Genomic DNA, 6,000 nt, shown 5'->3' with positions numbered 1-6,000 from the left:
AGTAAATGTATAGCAGATAGCTAGATCGCTTTTCGCTTTTCGCTCCTCCCTCATTTATGCCTAACTCCCTCCGTCCCTGCTTCCCATTTTCATGAAATTTATATATGTATTTCAAGGCTTTGCGGCATAGAAACACTTCTGAATTAAGAGGGCGTAGAAAGCAAAATTAACGATTTTATAATTCACGAGCTGTTGCCAAACATCATTAACATATAAAGAGTTATTTTTAGTTATAAATGCGTACCGTAACAATTAAAATAATGTTGTTTTCTATAACATCTTTACTTATTAGGATTATTAAACTTATACACACGTATTGAACATTTTGGCCTTATAAAGAACGGGCCCATAAGAAGGCCATTTTAGATTTAAAACATTTTTGATTGCATTATAAAACGCATTGGCAATTAGTTATAAGGTGTCAATGTTATACTCATTACTACTATTTTTAAAGAATTTCCATTATTATATTCTTAGTTATATGATGATGTTCAAGCAATGTTCGTGAAAGTTTTTTTAGATGATATAAATATATTGAGCATTTAATGTGTTGCTTAATTGAAAGAAAGTATAATGTCGTTTAATTAGTAAAAGCAGATAAATAAATACTTGTAACTCTATTTTCAAGTTAAACGACTGATGTATATTATTGGCCTTGTTTGGAGCTGTGTTGTGTGTTGTGTGCAAGGCCATTTGGAAGAGCTTAACAAAACTTAAGTTTATTAAATAGCTATTGAAGCTAGGTTAAAAAGAGGTTTATAATATGATACCTTATAAAACAGACCATTAGTTGATGATTTGTTTTCTTAATTTATTTAGTTAATAAACGAATAACAAGCATTTTCCCGTTAGAGTGGCTTTACATGGCTCAGGGTCCTTAATTTCACATTTTTTCAATTTATTTCCAAAACGGTATATACGTGGGAGAGCCATGCTTCGGCACAAATGGGCCGGCTCGACCGGAGAAATACCACGTTCTCACAGAAAACCGGCGTGAAACAGCGCTAGCGCTGTGTTTCGCCGAGTGAGTGAGTTTACAGTCTTAAAAGGCCGGCAACGCACCTGCAGCTCTTCTGATGCTGCGAGTGTCAATGGGCGACGGAAGTTGCTTTCCATCAGGTGACCCGTTTGCTCGTTTGCCCCCTTATTTCATATATAAAAAAAAAAAACCGTGCATTCATAATGTTAAATTCTATTACCGAGAGACTAAACTGGCGGATTTAATTTTTTTTGTATAGGTATTTATCGAGTTATTTCGACAAAATAATTCCGTGTTGTTGTAATTCACCTGGTATATTAATATTATGATGATATGAATGACGGGCGTAAGAGTGAAGAGACACGGACGATGTTTTTTTTGCTTTATTCGTCCTCTTAAGCAATTTTTAGGTAATCAACGTTCCTGCTCAAAAAACTACTTGTTTCATATTAAAAAGGACGAAAATTACGAACCAGCTCATTTTTCAAGTACCTACGTGTTGTCTTATATGTGCGATCGTCTTTAATAATGTACTAGTACTAGTTATAGGTAACCATTTTAAATTGATGAAATAGTTAACATACGAAGCGTTCCTACAACTTAGTTAATTGTGGTTTAGCAGAACTCATTCATATTGGTTTATGATAGTTTCACAGTGTTTTTACATATTGTTATCGTATACACATTCAATTTCCAAATAAGTTTTCCGTATTCGAACATACGAATGCTTAGAATGAGCAGAAAATACAACACGTTCTGGCGCACACGGCTGGCCCGCGCATACGCACGTTTTCCGAATTTGTTTTCCGTATTCGATTTCCGAATTTTTTTTCCGTATTCGATAGTGACGATCTGTCAGCTGAATTTGACATAATGCGATCAAATTACGCAGGTCCGCCATATTTGCCTATACTTAATTAAATTTCTCTGATAGTACCCACATACAATTTAATAGTACATTACGCAATACGCACCTAGGGCAGGAAAATAAGAAATGTCTCAGATTACAAACAAACATGTGATCTGAGGCTTTCTTATTCACTGCCCATAGTGCGTTACATACTATTTTTCTCATCGATGGAGGCGGAAAACGGCAACATCGGTAAGCGCAGCGAGAAAAAAGTAGACGTTTTCCGCCCGGAGGTGAGAAAATGATATTTTTATGTTTTCGGACCAAAAAACCTACTCGTTAGAAAATATTGCACTGCTTTACGAAACGAAACAATTAGGAGTTAAGCCAGAAAAACTTACTGAACTAGTTTTTATCGGAGTTTTTATGTGGAGTTAAAGAACTGGTTGCCTGTTGTTCTATGTTCGAAATATCCTGACATGGCTGTCAGCGTCATAGTGATGAACATTTAATTATTTGGAGTTTTTTTATTCATCTACGTCTTGATTTACGTCAACAAAAAACTATATTTAGAACAGGGTTTAAAGAATAGTAATTATTAATTTATTAATAGTTAAGCGAGCTATTTCTGAAACGATTCGATACTTATTACATCTATGTTCTAATTGTTCTCTTAATTAAATAATAATTAGTACTTATAGTTTAAGGAACTATAGAAGAACAATAAAATACACGTTTCGCGATCTAATGGTTTTATTGGTAACTAATAAATTTATTTATTTATTATGCTTTGATTACACCTATCGAGTAGAGTGGCAACTAGCAAGACAGTGTCCTCGGCTGAGCACATCATAAAAAGCATATCGAGTGCTTGGCCGAGTGCACTGTCTCGCCAATTTATTCGGAAGGTGTAATCAAGCCCTTGGCCCTCAAGGGCCTAAGACCTTAATTCATAACATTCCTACGAAAGGGATCTCTCGGGGCCCCTATTCATAGCACTCCTATGATAAGAGTGTTTGTATCATAAACTTATAATATACTGTGCATTATAAGTTTATGGTTTGTATGTTCTATGTTTTTCCCATGTATTTATATTCTTCGACTGGATTGTTCGCCTATAACTGTTGCTCATTTGCGATGGTCAGTGCATATGGGGCTGAAGTAGCGACGAAGTTAGCGTCCGTAACCTTGCTGGTAACCGTTGTAACCCTGCTGGTAGCCGCTGTAACTTTGCTGGTAGCCGTAACCCTGCTGGTAGGATCTTGCCTGGCCGTGGCCATGCTCGTGGCTTTCCGAACTGCTGGAGCTACTTGAGCTCTCGGAGCTGTGGCGGTGACCGTACTGGTTGCCATAACCATGATGACTCCTAGTTCTTCTGACGTGCTCCTTGTCGTCCCTTTCTAGGGCTTCCCTTATGGCGTCCATTCTGGAGTGTTGTCCATTCTTTTCTAATTCACCTTTGACCTCGCTGTGATCACTTGATTCTCGGTGTTGGTGCTCTCTGACATGGCCACGGCCGGCTGAAGGTTCTTTCGGATGATACGCTGTAAGAAAAACATTTTTGAATCGTTTATAGTGCATAGCCAACCTTGTATAATGCATAGAAACCGGTCGATGTTACATCCGCATAAGATCAAAAGTTCATGATCCTAGATTTTGACTTCCTTGTTGCTCAAAAATAGTTCTAGTTCTTGTACATTGGTATCTTTACCATATTTATTATAATATTTTTATGCCTACACAAGTTGATGCCCTCATTTTCGTTGAGCAGAAACTCGCTTATGTCGCGAGAACCGTTTACATAATACATTTTGACCGTCACAAAAAACTATCCTCTGTGCTTTCCCAGGTTTAAAATATATCCATATCAAATTTTATCTAAATCGATTCAAAGGTTTAAGCGTAAAGATGTAACGGACAGACAGACAGACACACTTTCACACTTACAATATTAGTTAGAATAGCATCACTTAAGCAGAAACTTTACAAGTTTTATAATATAACGAGCTTTTGCCCGCGGCTTCGCTCGCGTTAAGAAGTATTATTATATAAAAACATTCATCCCATATTTTAACCCCTTGGAGGTGGAATTGATCAAAATCCTTTCTTAGCGGATGCCTGCGTCATAATGTCTACCTGCATGCCAAATTTCAGGCCCGATCGGTCCAGTGGTTTGGGCTGTGCGTAGATAGATCACCATGTCAGTCAGTCACCTTTGAGTTTTATATATATATATATAGATATCAATAACTAGATGACGCCCGCAACTCCGTTGCGCCAAAATTCGTTTATCGCGCGGGAACCGTACATTTTTCCGGAATAAAAAGTATCCTATGTCCTTACCCGGGACTCAAAATATCTTTTTTTTCATGTGATAAGGGGGCAAACGAGCAAACGGGTCACCTGATGGAAAGCAACTTCCGTCGCCTATGGACACTCGCAGCATCAGAAGAGCTACAGGTGCGTTGCCGGCCTTTTAAGAGGGAATAGGGTAATAGGGGAGGGTAGGGACGGGAATAGGATTGGGCCTCCGGTAAACTCACTCACTCGGCGAAACACAGCGCAAGCGCTGTTTCACGCCGGTTTTCTGTGTCATACCGAATTAAGAGTGAAGAGGTAACAGACAGACAGATACACTTTTACATTAATTATAATATCAGTTAGAATATCACTTAGCATATTATGCAGGAACTCTTTGTTTTATTATAGTAAATAATTTTATCACCTTCAGTTTTACTCTCGGATTCTACATTGTGAGTTAATACTTCTTTGGGTTCATGATTATCATGAGTTTCGACTTGCGGCTCATGTTCATGTTGGAGGTTGATCTCCCTGTTGCTTGAGGACCCTCGGGCCAGAGACTTTCTGGGGTAAACCCTCTCCACTGGAAACAAACGAAAATAATAATAGTTAAAAGTTGTGAAACTTTATACATGCTTTTTTGGAAATGCAAACAATATAATAATAATAATAATGCTCCCCACACCGGTTTCAGTGACGGTGGCCGGTTTCATTGAAACCAGGCCAGGTACGCAGGAGTAATTTTATAGTACCCAAGTGTTTGCGCAGTACACAAGAGCACTCTCTATTCCTTTTACTCTCATAACCCAGTGGGACCGACACGACTGGCGAGAGATCAGGCGCAGGACCGACTTTTTACATGCCCATCCGACGCATGGATCATCTTACTTGTCAGACAATCAGGTGATCAGCCTGCATTGTCCTAACCAAACTTGGAAATAACATGTTTCCAACGCGGGATTCGAACCCACGACCTCCGGAGTCGAGAGCGACGCTCTAACCACTAGACCACGGAGGCGTTAAACAATATACAAGTTGTTCGACAAGTTGTTTGACAAGTTTTTATATGAATTTTTTAGGAATATAAAATATTAAAATTAGTTTTAAAACTGAATAGGGTAGAGCCTGGTATAGCGTAGGGTAGAGCAGACAAGCTTTCATGGTGGTTCCGTGAGCGATACATGAATCTTTTTAGGGTTCCGTACCCAAAGGGTAAAAACGAGACTCTATTACTGAGACTTCGTTTTCTGTCCGTCTGTCTGTCTGACTGTCTGTGTGTCGCCAGGCTGTAACTCAAGAATCTCTATAGCTAGAATTCTGAAATTTTCACAGATTGTGTATAATATCTATTGCCGCTCTAACAACAAAATACTAAAACCAAAATACTATTAATATTTAAGGCAAAAAAATCACGTTTGTTGTATGGGAGCCCCCCATACAACAAACGTGATTTTTTTGCCTTTTTGTTCGATATCAATAATGGCTACAGGTAGGCACTTGAAATTTTCACAAAGGCCTTAAATATAATATGTGTAATGTGTACCTACTTTAATCATTATTAATAATATTTAAAATAAAATAAAAATGTAAGGGGGCTCCCATACAAAAAACAGAATTTTTGGCCTATTTTGCTCTATAATGTTACAAAAACCTACATGCGCGAGTCCGACTCGCATTTGGCCGATTTTTTAGAAATGTCATCAGATACTATTATGGAGTCACATAAATAATGCCAGTAAATTCTTTTTGGTGCAATATTCGTCATGGAAATCCACATCTTGCCACAGTGGCTCAAATACGAGTATTTTCCTTTAATTTGTGGTTTCGACAAAAATTTAGGTTCCGACGTCAAAAAAGTTTGAGAACCATT

Source organism: Aricia agestis, chromosome 9, assembly GCF_905147365.1.
Source record: "Aricia agestis chromosome 9, ilAriAges1.1, whole genome shotgun sequence".
NCBI classification, from domain to species: domain Eukaryota; kingdom Metazoa; phylum Arthropoda; class Insecta; order Lepidoptera; family Lycaenidae; genus Aricia; species Aricia agestis.
Note: the sequence above shows the minus strand (reverse complement) of the source record.